The sequence below is a fragment of the Pan paniscus genome, chromosome 13 (genome assembly GCF_029289425.2).
Source record: "Pan paniscus chromosome 13, NHGRI_mPanPan1-v2.0_pri, whole genome shotgun sequence".
In the NCBI taxonomy this organism is placed as follows: Eukaryota; Metazoa; Chordata; class Mammalia; order Primates; family Hominidae; genus Pan; species Pan paniscus.
The window spans coordinates 50,804,399-50,822,172 of record NC_073262.2 but is presented as its reverse complement, the minus strand read 5'-3'; the positions used below and the strand labels follow the sequence as shown (position 1 = coordinate 50,822,172).

At 37.7% G+C, this 17,774-nt stretch overlaps 1 protein-coding gene across 2 annotated transcripts in view; it reads left to right on the top strand.

The window, feature by feature from the left end:
* CNTNAP5 (contactin associated protein family member 5) overlaps window positions 1-17,774 on the top strand; it is an 876,843-nt gene that overhangs the window by 840,088 nt on the left and 18,981 nt on the right. The window lies entirely within an intron of this gene.

Below are 17,774 nucleotides of genomic sequence, written 5' to 3'. Positions count from 1 at the left end.
CACACACACACACACACACACACAAAACAACTCAGTACCCATTAAACAGTCACATCTCATCTTCACCCCTCCTCTTAGCTCCTGGAAACCACTAAGCTGCTTTCTGTCTGTATTGATTTACCTATTTGAGATATTTCCTATAAATGGAACCATACAATTTGTCACATTTTGTATCTCACTTCTTTCACTTAGCATAGTTTTGATATTTATATATTGCAGCATGTAACAGTACTACATTCCTTTGTATGGTTGAATAATATGTTGTATGCATATGTCAGGGTGTTTCTTAAAAAATCTATTGTTCTTTGATGAACATTTGAATTGTTTCCATATTTTGGCTGTTGTATAAATAGGGCTGCTGTAAACATGTGTATATATGTATTTATTTAAATACCTGTTTTTAATTATCTTGGGCATATCTCTGGGAGGGGATTTGTTGCCTTTTGAAAGCCATTAACACGAGAGGGCTAGCCCAGTGGAATCAATCAAGGAAATTGTATATTACAAACTGTGCTTCCCACACTCTTACCATTCTCCTTGTCAAAACAAAGAGATACTTAAAGATGATTCTGGTTGGATTTATTCTTTTAATTATCCTACATTTGTGTATCCAAGATCAGGGATGCCACACTTTACCCTATCAATTCTCAAATATAAGTTAATGAGGATAAGGATAATCTGGGGTAACATCCCAAGGTTATTCTCTAATATGTGGTTCAAGGAGATTTTGTTAGCAACTAGACTTGGGGCAAGTGGTGGAATTGGAGGCAGGAGTGTCTCTGCACTCATAGAGCACTGTGACAGTGAGCAGCTGCCTTACATCTCTTGGTTGCAAATCTATCCTCTTTGAAATGTCAGAGACTGCCAGATGATCTTTGGAGTTTATTCTAGTTTTGAACATTATATGATTTTGTGATGCATGAAAATGTTATGAACTTTGGCTTTGAAAATTCTGATGTCAAATCTGACCCCAAAGTCATATTTCATGCTACTTTTTAAAAGGGGAGAGAAAGAGAATTGAAATCCAATTTGCTGACCCAAATTGATGAATTTCTGGGCTGCAAGCAAACCTACTTTTCAGTAGGTGATGAAAAAGAAATTGAGCTTGATGATATTTACAGTTAAAACACTAACATGCATTTAATAATCACATGTAAACACAAGTGTGAATATCTTATGATATTTTATACTTTTATCCTGTGGAATTCCAAACACCCCCTGCTTACCTCACCGGGAGGCATAGTTCCTTACCTTTATAACTGACACCTGTGCATGTACTGACCACATGTCCTGGGCTTCCCATGGAAGTGCTCCTTTCATTGACTGCTGGCTGCAAACACATACCCAGCCACTTTGACTGTTAATGAGCTCTCATTCTCATTTGAAATATATCATTACTTCTGTGTGTGGTCATCCTGGATACTCTTAATCTTTTTCCTTTTTCTTGGCATAGTGAAAAAAATATGGAATTTGGAGTCTTATGCCACCAACTTCCATTGTAGTCTGGACTCTGAAGTATGGTTGTTATGTGGACCCTGAAATCTTTTTGACAGAAATTCCTAATTTATAGTACTGTGGTGACTGAAGCTGTGTAAGCTCTTAGTTCCAATTTAGGAGGGGCAGGTTGAAGGAATCTGGGACTCAAAGTGTTGGCCTTGCCGAAGGCTTTAAAAGAGAAAAGAGGGAAATCGAAAGAGCTGAGTTATGTAATGGATGGGACTCAGGATCTTGTATCAGGACTTCTCATTCCCCGTTGCATTCTTTGGTAAAATCTATGCCTGAAAATTGCTCAGGACTTCATCCCATCTAATTTTTTTGAAGGATCAGAGGGATTTTTTATCATATGCATAGGAAAAAGTTTTATTATGCATCATTTATATCCATCTTGTATCTTTGTGATTGACTCATTTTGAAACTCTGATATAAGAATTTTGAAACTCTGAATAAGAATTTCCTTGTGTGAGGTTAGGAGGAGAAAATTGGAATCAAGGAGAGGAAGAAGAAAATTAGTTGACTCACTCATGAAGTGGATGTTATGAGTAATTTTAGGTGTCAGCTTGGCTGGGCTATGGAGTGCCCAGACCTTTGGTTAAACACTATTCTGGGTGTGTCTGGAAGAAGGTCTCCAGATGTAATCAGCATTAGCATTAGTAGATAAGTAAAGCAGATTGCCCTCCCCAGTGTAGGTGGGCTTCACTCAATCGATGACGGTTACTGAATAGAATCAAAAGGCTGAGTAAGAGGGAACTCCTCCTGCTGACTGCCCTCAAACTGGAGCACTGGTCTCTCTCTACCTTTGGACTGAAACAGAAACATTAACTCTCTTGGTGATACAGCCATCTAGCTTTAGGACTGGAATTGACACCCTCAGACCTCCTGGATCTCCTGCTTGCTGACTGCAGGTCTGGGGACTTTTCCACTCCCATGATCATGTGAACTAATTCCTTATACCATGTGTTTATATAATCCTGTTGGTTCTGTTATTCTGGAGAACCCAGACTCATACAGTGGAGGTTTCAGTTCTGAAATTGCCCCTAGTCATCTAGATGTACATCAGAAAAAAATGGCTCCCTTTTCTGTAAATAAGGTACTAAACATGTATCTTTCTTTGTGCTCTGCTTCTGGAAGCTCTAGAATTCTACAAGTTATATCTAAGTTATTAGCAATTGCAGTTTGCATCTCAACATGTCAATAAACTTGAAGAGCACTGAATTCAGATTTCAGCTTACTATATCTCTTGGACACACATCTTCAGTGGTCATAAGTAATATAAAAACCCCTTCTAACCAGGGCTTCCATAGGTGGTGAGGGATGGATTAACATACTTTTCTATCATAGTTAGCCATTCCTCCCTGCTCCCCAAATACTGCCTGTCTCTAATTCCTTTCTGTTCCTTTGGGAGGGAGATGCCTATTATTAAGCATCAGTAGAAACACATCTGGCAGGAAGAGCTGACACTTGCATAGGTGACAGGGGTAGGACAGTATAATGGTGAGAGCTTGAGACCTGACTTTGGATAGACAGAGCCTGAAGCTTGGCTTGACCACAGGTAGCTGAGACCCTGGCAAGTTCTTCCCTTTATCTGGCCTCAGTTTTCTTATCTGAAAACCAGGAATCATCATTGCAACCTACCAGAGTTGCTTTGATGATTAAATAGCTGTATATGTATGTATTATATGCTTTTACACACACTGCTTAGTGCACAGTGACTGCTAAATATTTAGGTGCCATATGGAGGCAATTATAGCTGGGGAATCTGAAAATGAAGATGAAAGAAGGAACTCCTGTGAAATTCATTCTAGAAAGAAAACTTGGCAGAAAAGAAACTTCACACCTCCTATTCTCTCTGTTTTACCACATTTTCATTCCTGGCATGGGAGACCCTGTGTACAGCCTGGTCTTGCAGAGCCAGGCCCTGTAAAGTCAAGCAGTGGAGGTGGAATGGGACAGACAGGCGAGTCCAAGACCTGAAAAGCCAGGATTGTTTTTTGTTTTACTTTATCTAAAATGCAATGAGAAGCCATCAATGATTTTTTTAAAGAAGATTGGTTTCTTTTTCTTTTTTAATAATTTTAACTTTTATAATATTTTAGATATAGAGGGTATATGTGCAGGTTTGTCACTTGGGTATATTGCATGATGCTCAAGTTTGGGATATGATTTACCTCATCACCCAGTATTGAGTATGGTATTCAACAGTGAGTTTTTTAACCCTTTCTCCCTTTTAATAGTCCTCAGTGTCTATTGTTGCCATCTTTTTGTCCATCCTAATGTTTAGCTCCCATTTATTAGTGAGAGCATGCAGTGTTTGGTTTTCTGTTCCTGTGTTCATTCATTTAGGTTAATGACTTCCAGCTGTATCCATGTTGCTGCAAAGGACTTGATTTCATTCTGTTTTACGGCTGCATAGTATTCAATAGTGTATATGTACCACATTTTCCTTTTCCATCCACCATCGATGGACATGTAGTTCGATTCCATGTCTTTGCTATTGTGAATAGTGCTATAATGAACATATGAGCACATGTGTCTTTTTGGTAAAACAATTTATTTTCTTTTTTAATATATACCTAGTAATGGGATTGCTGTGTTGAATGGTAGTTCTGTTTTAATATCCTTGAGGACTCTCCAAACTACTTTCCACAGTGGCTGAACTAATTTGGATTTCTACCAACAGTGAATAAGCTTCTTCTTTTCTCCAAGCCTCATCAATGTTTGTTGTTTTTTGACTTTTTAATAATAGCTATTCTGATTCATATGAGATGGTATCTCATTGTGGTTTTGATTTGCATCTCTCTAACAATTAGTGATGTTGAGCATTTTTTCATAAGTCTGTCACTTGTATGTCTTCTTTTGAGAAATGTCTGATCATGTCCTTTGCCCTTTTTTTTAGTAAGGTTAGCTGTTTTTAGCTTGCTGATTTAAGTTTCTTATAAATTCTGAATATTAGACCTTTGTCAGATGCATAGTTTGCACATATTTTCTCCCATTGTGTAGGTTGTCTATTTACCCTGTTGATTTCTTTTGCTGTGCAGAAGCTCTTTAGTTTAATTGGGTTACATTTGTCAATTTTTGTTTTTGCCACAATTGCATTTGAGGATGTGGTCATAAATTATTTGTCAAGTCTAATGTCTGAAATGGTGTTCCTAGCTTTTCTTCTAGGATTCTTATAGTTTGAGGTCTGGCATTTATTTATTTTTTTTTTTTTTGAGAGAAAGAATCTCGCTTGACAAAGCAAGGCACCCAGGCACCCAGGCTGGAGTGCAGTGGCAAAATCTCAGCTTACTGCAACCTCTGCCTCCCAGGTTTCAAGTGATTCTCCTGCTTCAGCCTCCCAAGTAGCTGGGACAAGCATGCACCATCATGCCTGGCTAATTTTTGTATTTGTAGTAGAGACGGGGTTTCACCATGCTGGTCTCCAACTCCTGACCTCAAGTTATCCGCCCGCCTCGGCCTCCCAAAGTGCTGGAATTACAGGCTTGAGCTACCACACCCAGCCTTACATTTAATCTTTAATCCACCTTGAGTTAATTTTTGTATATTGTGAAAGGTAGGGGTCCAGTTTCATTCTTCTATGTATGCATAGTCAGCTATCCCAGTGCCATTTATTGAATATGGAGTGAGATAGGATTCTTAAATATAGCATTTTCCTTGTCTTTTCCTAGAGAGCTCTTTTCTGAGCTCTTTTCTAAATTTCATGCTTTTGATTTTAACGTAAAGTATTTTTGTATGCATTCACTCAAGTGCTCCTTTATGATATAGCTGGTGTTTATTGATTAAAGTAAAATGCAAACACACTTCTTGTCTGTTAGTGCTAATGCCAATAATTGCTATGATAAAAATAGTAGCAAGTGCTTTTGGGTTTTATTATCATTTCAGATAAGGTTTGTCCTCTGGATCAGTGATTTTTTTTTTGTTTTTATTAAAGTATTTGAGTGATTTAAACCAAGACAGTATTATCGCCACTGTTATATGTGCTAGGATGCTGGGAATGAATATTTCAAAGACAGTCATATACTGTCATTTTTTAGAAGAATTACTGAGTTTTAGTCAACTGGCATTTATTTCACTGAAGCTATTTATCCAACTCTATTGACTTATATCTGTAAATTCTACAGGGGTAGAACTTTGGGAGTATCAGAAATAATATACATAGATTTCAGGAGAATAGCTCTTTAGATTTATTATTTTTATCCTGATTTGAGAGGTGAGAAAATCAATGTTCAGTATCTTGTCCAAGCTTTCTCTAGTACATGCTATTGGTGTTCTATCATAGCCCCTGCCTTTACCACTTCAATGCCAGCTCAGTTACAACCTCCACACTTGAAATTTTGCTAAAATCTTTCTCTGGTCATAGAAGCTTGTTTTCCCTATCTATATGGCAATCCGGAAGTGCCCAGGTTTTGCTTCCTCCTGGGAATTATCTTCAGCCAATTATAATGTGAGCTGATGCATTAATATCTTAGCTCCCTCACCATCCATAGAGATAAGTCTGATTGTGTTCTTCACTGGCTCCTGGAGTTTTCCTAGTGAGTTTAAGCTCTCGTTGTCCAGTGCTGGTTGGTTCCCTTAATGTTTCCTTCCCCTCCTTATCTCTGCCACCACCCTGTCAGTGCTTTCTTCACTTCTCAAATAAACTACTTGCACTCTAATGCCTGCCTTGGTATCTGCTTCAGAGCAAATTTAAACTGTAACAGTCACCATCCATTCGTCAATTGGTTGACCTGGTGTACAAAGCCAGATTTGCTTGATACCAACAATATGTTTATTCCACTATGTGATGTAGCCTTAAATAAAAGGCATATAAGGCATAAACCCCATTTCGTAGAGCTTCTAATTTTAGATAGACAATACATTAGTGCAGGAAGGTTGAAGGAGTAATAAAAATAGCTGAATCAAAGTAAAATGCTAGCTGAAAGACTAATTAGAACAGCCTTAGTCATAAGCTGGTAAGTGTATAGAGGCATACATGGGTGGGGAGTCTCCTTCTACGGACAGACATGTTAGATCTTAGAACATAGTGTATAAACTAGTGCTGTGTATTTACCATGTGCCAGGCAATGAGCTAAAAAGAGCTTTACCTTCATTACTACATTTAATGCTCACAAAAAAGGATGTGGTAGAATCTATTGTGGTGTATTAAACCACCTCATAATTTAGTAGCTTAAACCAGTATCCATTTTACAATATCTCACCATTTTGTGGGTTAGAAAGTTAGGCGGATCCTACTAGAGTTCTTCAGCTACTTGTGACATTGCCTAAGTCTCAGTTGCTAGGTGATATATGGCTAGCGGCTGGGATGGTCTGGAGGATCTAAATGAATTTGCTCACATGCTGGGTGCCTTGATGGGGATATCTGGGGGCTGAGCTCAGTTGGCCTTTCTTGCTCCATTTAGTCTGAGGACCTCTCCACAGTCTCTCTAGCAGGAAGAAAGTACCAGCCCTCTTGAAAGCTAGTCTCAGAACTGGCAGGGAATAATTTTCAATGTGTTCTAGTGGAGAAAGCAGTCACAAATCAGCTCAGATTCAAGAGGAAGGGAAATAGACCCCATCACTTGGTGAAGGGCATGATGACGATGACGATTACTGTCCTTTTTGATCTACAATACGCAGGCACGATATTCATCCCCATTTTATAAATAAGAAAACTGATCCCAAAATATATCATGTAATCTGTCCAAGGATACAATGTTAATGTTGAACCCTGGAAGTCTGATTCCTTGGTGATAAAAACCTGTTCTAAAGGGGAAACTGTGTACATATTTAATTGAAGGCAGGTGTAGAGAAGAAGAAAGTTTATTTGTTAGAAGAGAGTTGAGGCAGGGACTGCCTATCCAGCATTCAATATTCACTATCTTTTTCTTAATTAAATACAGTGGTGTTTGTGGTTTGTTGTTTTTGTTTTTGAGGGAGTAATATTCCCAATTAGAAACAGTACATTTCCTAGCCTCCACTGAGTTAATAATGGCCATGTGACATTGTCCTGGACCATGTACCAAAAGCAGAAGTCACTAGAGTTTTCCAATTGGCCCGGCTTCACAAATATGGGCCCTTCACCCTCCCTGCTTTCTTCTCCCTGGAACATAGGGGTGATGGCTAGAGCTTTTAAAGTCATTAAGGCTATCTAAGGCTACAGTCTATGGAGAGGGAAGTATAAGTCTAGAAAGAATTCTGGGCCTCTGATGATCTAGAAGCAAGATACCAATCTTGGACTGCCTAATATCAGACTTCTCATTAACCGCAAATGAAATAAACTCTGATTTTGTTTGAGCCACTGTTTTCTTCTTGATATATGCAGTCAAATGTAAATTTAACTTATGAGGATGATTTCTGTTTTTGTACTTTCTGGAATCAGATGGAGAAACTGGGAAGGAAATGCTACAATTATAGCAAAATCAACAGCTGTACTAGAAGAACAATGATATAAATTTCCAAGAACTGATGACTCTGTGAGCTGGACAATCCCTTAGGGGTTCCTTGCCCTACAGAAAAGTCAGTGGATGAATTTATGTTTGCTCACATCTGGGTCACTGAAACCAGTTTGAGCTCCATTATACTGGCAGCCACCTCATCATGTAGCAAAGAAAAAAATTCAAGAGACAAAACAAGAAAATATAACATGAGTTCTGAGGCAAGAGCTCTAGATAAAGACTTCTGTAGGATGCAGAGAAGGGACCATTCTCTTTAAACTGAGCTGGGCGGGAGGTTTTCTGCAGGTGGAGGCTTCTGGACTGGTCCAAGCCCTACTGGTGAGTGCTATACTGTAATTGTGGCATGCTTGCTTGAAGAGCTAAGCAGGCAACCTTTATGCAGACATAATATCCAATGTTTTGTTCTCAGTTCGACTTCAATTAGTATTTACTGAATTGAATTTGTGGTGTGATTTGAAGCGGGGTGCAAAACACACTAGTTCCAAAATGCCTCCTATACAGAAATCCCAGAAATATGTTTTTTCTTTGCATGAAGGTGTTGAAGACTTTTAAAATATAAATATGCTGTCTTTAAGAAGAGCACAGTAAGCAATCATCATGCATTTTTACCTTATTAGGTTGCCGGTCAGTTAACAACTTGTTTCATTAGGAAGGAAGGGTGTTTGACTCTCTGGGATGGGCAAACTTTGCTGAAGAAGGTTAATAAGTTTGGGGGGAAAATGATTGCTAAATTATGAAAAACGTGTATAGAATATAATTTAAAGATTCATTCACTGGGAGCATTAACAATTACAAAAGGAAGCCAGTTTACCATCCTACAGGCTGGGACTGGGTTCACAGAGGCTGGGTTCAAATCTCAGCTCTGCCACTTTCTGGCTGCTATTTTGGGCACCTTATTTAATGTCTTTTGTTTCCATTTCTTTGCTTTAAAATGGGCAGAGTAACACAGAAGATGGTCCAGTGTCATCAGGCCCTTAAAGCAGAATTTAGTGCACATTAGAGATCGATTTGTGAGAAATATTATGCAAACAGTCTTCATTTTACTCAGTACAGCAAGATGGTAAAACTGACCACACAAGCTGAAACTGGGTAAAGCGATCTTAATAAGAACTATGGTAGTTCCATGACCTTTAAAATTTGTCATCAAAGCAGCATGTTGTCTTTCCAAGTCTTAATGCTACTGTATGCCATTTCTCTGCGTGATGGTGCACTTAACCTGGTAGAAGCTCCATAATTAGTGTCTCCTAGTATTATTATGGAGCAATAACTACAAAGGGCATCCTGAGCAGAATGTAATATTGCCTTGTAGTATGAGATAACCTGCTACAGGTTAGAATCAGAATGCAGGACACTTGGCACTAAAAAACACAAAAAGGCAAGTAGCACTGGATACTGTATATAATGGTCACCTGTGGGACCATTCTTTTTTTAGGCTGGACTCCAGTCCCCAGAGAATAGTTCCACTTTTATAAATTGATAACAGCCAAATTTAGGTAATTCAACTTAGGCTCTCTGGATCTTTACCGAGGCCAGTATATGATTCATCAGAAATAACTGACTTTTAAATTGTAAAAAGTGTATTTCATAAAAATGTATATGATAAAATTACATATATATATTAGACATCAGAATATGTATAGCAGTTAGATATAACTCATCAAAAATGACCACATTTTAAACACATACATCATATGTGTTTTATTACATATGTGTTAAAAAATCTCACTTGGCTTTCAAAGATTGGCTTACATGTGTGTAACTGACTGTTGGTTGCCTACCCAGCAGCCATTTTGACTCCCTTTCCTTTACCAAGAGTGCTTATATTTGGATTTTCTGTTACTTGTTTTAGAAAGACTTTTAACAAATAAAATTTGCAATATGCTTACATCTGTAATAAAAAGTAGATAATATTAAGTCACTGAAGATGCCCAGTATGGCTTTTACATTTTTTTGGTGTTCTTAACTTCACAACTTATAATTCTTCATTGGAGTAGGATATATTTCTATGATTAATTTTAAGCTTTGCTAAAAAACCTCTCTTGGAATATGCAGTACCCTTGTCTTGCTCATTTCCTTTAATAAAGTAAACAACATAGCTGTAAACCAGTACACATGAGTCATTTATTCTGACTCCACATCAAGTAAATAATGAACAACCTAGGAGGAATTATTTTTGTTTCTTTCAGTCTCAAAGAAATGAGATTTTATATCAATGTGCAAATCCTGCTGTTTTTTATTTTCTTTTTTCTTTTTCATTTTAAGACAAAATCTTGCTCTGCCACCGAGGTGGGAATGCAATGGCCTGACGATGACTCACTGCAGCCTCGACCTCCAAGTTTCAAGTGATCCTCCCGCCTCAGCCAACTGAGTAGTTGGGACTACAGAAACACACCACCACACCTGCCTAATTTTAAAATTCTTTATAGAGACGAGTCTTGCCATTTTGCCGGGGCTGGTTTTGAACTCCTGGGATCAAGCAATCCTCCTGCCTTGGCTTCCCAAAGTACTGGGATTATAAGAGTGAGCCACCGCACCTGGCCTTCAAGTCCCAGTCTTAATGCCAACAAAGTGATTTTTATATAAAAATAAGCAGAATTGGCATTAGGAGTATAATACCTAGGAGTTTTTAATTTGGTTATGTAGCTAAGGTTTTACTGATTCAGCACTCACTGTCTTACATCCATCCAGGGGCCTTTACATAATGCATGTTATCAAGAAACCCAATTAAAAAGTGAAAAATTAATTTAGCCAGGTAGTTAGTGTTCAGTTGAAATAATGAATTCTCAAATGGTAGAAGGTTTGTTTACTGAATTGACTTGGTTATTTTTTTTTTTTTACTTCTTGTATCATTAGTGTCTATCTATCATCCATCTATTTCTTCACCCTTTTATCTGTCAGTATGTGTGCATTTTTATGTAAGAAGACTCATGGAAGACCTGTGAAGTGCCAGACCTTATGCAATGTCAACCCATTTGATCATTCAAAAACATTTATTTCCCAACTTCTGTGTCCAAGGTACTTTGCTAAGAAGTAACACCAGGTATGGTGGCTCACATCTGTAATCCCAGCACTTAAGAATTCTAAGGTGGGAGGATTGCTTGAGCCCAGGCTTTTGAGACCAACTCGGCAACATAGTGAGACCCCTTCTCCACAACAAATTTTAAAAAGTAACCAGGTGTGGTGGCATGTGCCTGTAGTCCCTGACACTGGGTTGGCTGAGGTGGAAGCATTCTTGAACCTGGGAGGATGAGGCTGCAGTGAACCATGATCTTACCATTTCACTTCAGCCTGGGTGACAGAGCAAGACCCTGTCTCAAAGAAATAGAGAAATAGGTGGTTAGTTATAAGCAAAACAGGAACCCTTTCCTCATGAAACTGATGGTCTAGAGTGGTACATAAAGGAAGACTCGATAACCACACACATGGACACACATGCAATTATGAAGTTAGTGGGAGAATCAGAAGGGAAATCAACTGTTTTTAGTGGTAGAGAATCAGACAGTGAGAGGAGGGAGGGGTGCTCCTTAGGAAGGTGCCCAAGGAAGTCCTCTGTGAGGAAAGGACTTTCAGTCTGGCACCTGAAAAAAAGGAGCCTGTCATACAATGCTTGGGGGAAGGCCAATGGGCACTGTGAAGAGTCGGTGCATGGGCCGTGCCTTGTAAGTCTTGTGGCGTCACTGTAAACAGAACAGACATCGTGATGTGTGGCAACCGGGCTTGCATTGCCATTCCGGTTCCATATCAACAGTTCATTTAGTTTTAGGTATCAAAATGCTGAGAATAATGGAGAGAAATATTCCCTGTGCACTCCTGGCAAAGTTGTAAGAAATATTAATGAAGTTCTAATCAGAACTTGGTTTGCTTCATCAAAGAGAGGGTTCTGGATAACATGTTGTGGATGTAAATGTAAAAGTAAAGAAAATATGTTTATCAAGGTCAAGAATGAAGAAGTTTGAAATGCATGCACACACACACACACATACATGAATATCACTGATTAGATGCTATTATTGTTGATATTAAGAGATATTTATTTTTTCATTCACTAATTTATTTTACTAATATTGGCTTGACACTTACTCTGTATTGGACACTGTGTTCTGGTTGATGTGAATGAAGTCTTGTAAAGGACAGCCTTTCTTAAAGCAAGAAGGGGAGGACAGACAAAATGGCAAAGCAAAGGCAGCCTAATAGAATTAAGCAAAATGCCTTAGGAATATGGAAGTTCTTTTTTTTTTGTTTCTTTTGAGACAGTTTTGCTCTTGTCACCCAGGCTGGAGTGCAGTGGCCCAATCTCAGCTCACTGAAACCTCTGCCTCCTAGGTTCCAGTGATTCTCCTCCCTCAGCCTCCCAAGTGGCTGAGATTACAGGTGTGCGCCACCATGTCCCGCTAATTTCTGTATTTTTAGTAGAGACGGGGTTTCACCGTGTTGGCCAGGCTGGTCTCGAACTCCTGACTTCAGGTGATCCACACGCTTCAGCCTCCCAAAATTCTGGGATTACAGGCATGAGCCACCGCACCTGGCTAAGAATATGGAAGTTCTTAACTTGCTCTAACTCCTACCTATCTCTTCAGTGTCATCTTTTGCCTTATTTCAGACAGAGTTAACTTCATTTTTCAGTGTCTTAAATGTGACGCACTACTTCTCTCTTTACTTTGTAAAGGTTTTGTTTTGTGCCTGAAACATGTAACCATCTTCTATTCATCATTTAAGCCTTTATTTGAATATATTTATTCCAAGCAATCTTTTTTAAATCAGTGTTTCTCAAAATGTGTTCCACGAACCATCTATATCATAATTACCTGAAAATGTGTTCTTTAAATTGCAGGTTTTTGCACACATCCCCAACCACACCCTCTGAATGAGTAGGGAACCATAAATATACATGTTAGTACATTTTCCTGAAAGTTCTTTTGCATTCTCAGTTTGATCACTGTTACCCTAGATTTGTCAGGGGTCTCTTTTATGTTTCCGTGGACATAATGATCTCCCTCTACTATAAGATTTATTGCCTGAAATCTTTGCTGGTCTGCTAAATTAATCCACCAATATGATTGAAAGCTCACAGAGATAGGAGGAATGTGTTTGCTAGTCATTGTAAGTCCACTATCAAACATGGAGCTGTGTCTAGGTGGCCAATAATTAGATGTATGTTTTGCAGAGCAGGTACAGAAGTTATCCAGGTCATAAAGGGACAGAACAGTCTTCCAGGCAGAGAGAATCATGTCTGAGCAAGTTAGCTCAGATCATACACAGCAGACAGGTTGGATGTGTAGCTGGGAGACTGGGTGTTAGTGAGTGAATGGCCGTTAAGTCAGGCTAGAGAAATAAAATTGTGTTTAGCTTATGAGCAATCCATACCTACAGAAAAGTGTCAAGCATAGCATAATAGAAAAAAAAGGGTGGAGGGGGGCTATGGCCATGAAACCTAGGTTTCAGGCCTGAATTGGCCTTGGACTAATTAATTTACTTTAAACAATTACTTGACCTTATGTGTTTTGTCTTTCCAAACTGGAAGTTGTGTATAATTATCTCACTTTCTCCCTTTATAAGGAAAAATATTTACATAGGACATACAAATGAGCATACTAAGATAAACATAAAAGCAGTAAGCAAATGCCAAGTGTGTGTGTGTGTGTGTGTGTGTGTGTATGTGTGTGTAACTAAATTTGACAATCCTCTTTCAGGATTGAAAGATTTATTTATTTCTTGGATTTTGGGTCCTCCTTGTAGTTAAGTTTTCAAACTGTTTGTCCCTTACCTGAAAGCCACAATGAACTCCAGAGGGAAAAATTTTTACTTGTATATACTTCTCATACCTTCCATTAACATTGATTCTGCTTAACTATATTTTACCTTGATACAACATTTTACTCTTATAAGCCCCTGTTGTATGGGTCTGTATGGTTTTGTGTTGTTACACTTCAGAATTCAAGTGTCATAAGTAACTTTTCACACATAGAAAATGTCATGTTACAATCCAGAGCAATGTCTGTTTTTAGCGAATTTCTGATCTTTTCGTGTTTCTTTCATATAAAAAAACACACATACACACACAAACCTGCCTGCACAAAATTATCCTGGATTCATTCTATCACTCTTTTCCTGTAAAACAATTGCGAATGTGTAAAGTGTTGTGCATTCTGAGGCTACACTTGACTCTTTGCTACTTTCTCTGGCATCACAGATCTACTAGATTTAATAGAGGAGCATAGCTTTACTTACAAGAAATAAAGGTGTTTGCAAAATAATGTAGAAAGTCAAATTTTAAATGCCCAAAAACGTTAGTTTAAAATAAGTTAACTAAGTCATTCAAAATTTGAGTGCTACATTTGTTCAATTGTGAATCAGTAGTAAATGGAAATGTAGTAGAGTTCCACAGCAAGCATATTAGTATCTACACCATAGTTCTAAATGCAACAGTACTTGGGCATGTTGAGGGGCACTGAAGCCAGGCAACAGAGCTTGGAACTGATGAATAGTAGGAGGAGTAAAAGATTTTACTATTACTGCTAACTACCACTCCCCCCGGCCTCCTCCTCCTAACAGTTTGCTTTCATTATGGCGATATGTTAGTCAAAGGATGAACATTTAGTTAGACTGGAGAATAAGTTCTGGAGAAAAAATTCAAGGGACCTATTGTGCATCATGGTGACTGCAGTTAATATATTATATCTTTGAAAATTGCTGACAGTAGATTTTAAGTTTTTTCACACCACACACAAATGGTATATAAGGTGATCCGCCATGTCACGTTAAACGTCTTGACTTCGCCATTCTACAATGTATGCATATATCAAAACATCATGTTGTGCAATATAAATATATACAAAAACCAAACAAATACATAAAACACCAAAGATGCATTAATGGTTATTGAGCTATAAATTTGATTTATATTATTGTATTTATTTCTGACAAAATTCATGTGGTAGGTACTATTATCCCTATTTTATAGGGGATAACATTGAAGAAACATGGAAACAGATATCATATGGGCAAGTTCATGATTCATCAACTTAGGTAGACCTAATTTCCAACCTGTACCTATCAGCAGCTTGTGCTGTTTTTACATCACCCTTGGAGGACATGGGGCTAAAATCAAAAGAGAATCAAGAACCTTATTTTAATGATATTTAAAATGTATTGAGTGACAGAAACTAAGTCAATTTCAAATAAGACATTTGGATATGCTGTTGTTTTTTCTTTCCAAGATGCCTTTGATTTCTTAAGGCAGTGACAAGACTTTTGAACATTGTAATTCTTTTTTTGGATAAGATTTTTATGTTAGTAGAAAATCTTGGGAAAAATGAAACAAGGAACACTGGTATTTTTCAGTGGTGTCGCCTTTGCTTGCATTCCCATTTTGTCAGCTTTTGAGGAGCCATATTCACTATTAAGTCTATTAAGTTTGTCTTCAACATCCATTCTCTAACACAGCACATGAAACAGCCCCCTTATCTAACTCCACATGAATCTAATGTAATTTTAACCTAAAAACAGAAAAATGAATTAGGAAATACATTTGTCTTTAATGTAATACAGAGTTCAGTGAATTCTGTGAGGCACTTAACCAAAATAACTTGTGCTTTCCTTAGTTTTTGCAACCCATTTTTTAGATAATTTATGTAAAATTATTTTACTCTATACAGGAGATATTTTGGAGGGTTTTTTTTTTTGGAGGCTGCATTGCTTAAATACAGTTTGGCATTTAAAATCATAAAGACTTGGGTTTAAATCTCAACCCTGCTACGTGATCTTCAGTACATCTTTGAACTTCTTCGAGTCCTAGTTACTTCATTTGTAAATTTTGAAGGTTGAGAACACATATCCGGAAGAACTTTTGAGGGGAATAGAAATAATTCTTCGACAACAATTATTGCAGTTGTATGTAGCTACTCAGTGAGTGGTGAATGTTGAGTATTTTGCAGCTTTAAAAGTATTGTTTTTATCAAATTATTATAGCATACTACATATCAGTTAATGCTATTATAAGAAACTAAAATCATTTAGAACCTTTCTAACTTTTGTCTTATTTTTGTTTTTTTTCCTCTCCATCTATGTAAGAATCTGAGAAATCATGATCTCGAGCATCATGCAGAGCATATTTTCTCCTATCAGGGATTCTTGTTCTTTGCATTTCTTTTCAGAAACACCTCAAGGTTTCTGTCCTTATAGTACATCTGGAAGAAGCACACTTCCGTAGAGATAGGGCTTTATTTAAAACATCTCTTCATTCAAGGTGAGAATGTCATTTGCTGGCATTTCCCCCGACTTATCAATGTGCCTATTCTTACATCTGGAGTATGTCATGATAGTCACTATAGTGATGTCCTCCAAGGACCTGGACACTATGTAGGCTTCTTTCCCACTGAGTCCTGGGAATGAGAGCTGGCAATGTTGACTTAGATCCTTCAGGCAGAACTACAATGACTTGCCATTTTCCATGTTCTGAAATCCTACAATGCAAAAACCTCATGATAGTTTATGCTCCTCTTCCCTTGTCTTCTGCCTCTTCCTCTAAATATTTCTGGTCTTTAACTCTACCACCAATCTGTAGCTAATGCATATTCTGAATTGTATCTGGGTACACTGAGTTCTGGTGCCACCAGCAAAAAACATCTAGTCCATTAAAGTTTTTTGTGAGATGCTTTATGTGGGACACAGTCTTTTAATGCTCATCATACCAAACAAACATATGTGATCCTTTCATGAATAAGTAGCAAATATATACCAATGCTGTAGGAGATTTATTTGAATATTTGGAAGATAGAAGTTTTCTCATACATCTCAGAGTCCTTTTATATTTGAAGAAGTGACACTTCACATTATTATTGGATTTTCATTATCATTTTTGGGAAAGTTCTCACGAAATCTCAGACCTGAAGTTGTAGACAGAATTATAGAGCACAAAGATGTCTGTGTCCTAATCCTCAGAACCCAAGAATACATTAGGCCATGTGTCAAAGAGGAAGTAAAGTTGCAAAAGTAATTAATGTTGCTCATCAGCTGCATTTGAAACAGGAAGATAATCCTGTATTATCAGGATGAATTCAGTGTAATCAAAAAGGTCCTTAAAAGTGAAAGAAGGAGATAGAAGAGAATTATAGGTTGAAGTAAGTATGAAAGAAAGGCACAGAGAAATGTAACATTGCTTGCCTTGAAATAGAGAAGGAGTCTACAGAAGCCATGGGATGTGGGTGGCTTCTACAAGCTGGAAAAGGCAAGGAAATATAATATTCCCCAAGAGTGTCAAGAATTAATGCAGCCTTGCTGATACTTGATTTTTAGCCCAATGAGATCGATGGCAGACTTCAAACGCATAGAACTGCAAGATAGCACACTTGTGTTTTAAGCTCTTTAAAGTCATTTAAGTTTGTGGCAATTTGTCACACCAGCCACATAACAATACACGATTTGATTTTTTTATGTGAAAAGACAGAGATGATAAGTTGGCTAAGTTTACATGGGTGTTGATGGAGGAGAGTAAAATTAGAGCAAAACTTAGAAAAGGCATTATTAAAGGAGGTTAATTTCTCATTTTCCTCCATATCCTTATCATATCTCTTAATGTTGCCAACATAATGCATGCTTATAGATCAGTGGAGGCTCTTTGACCATTTATGAATCAAAATAAAATTATAATCTATGCCGGTAGATGAGAGAGTCCCTACTGCCTTTCAGAAAACAAACACATTATCTTAATAAATAACCATCTCGGTATGTGAAGACTATTACACCTTAGGAAAAAAGATGGCTCATTATGCATTGCAGTTTTATGTAATTGCATCATAGCAGTTTGTTCAATTGACTCTTTTAAGAGAAAGAAATGGAATACTG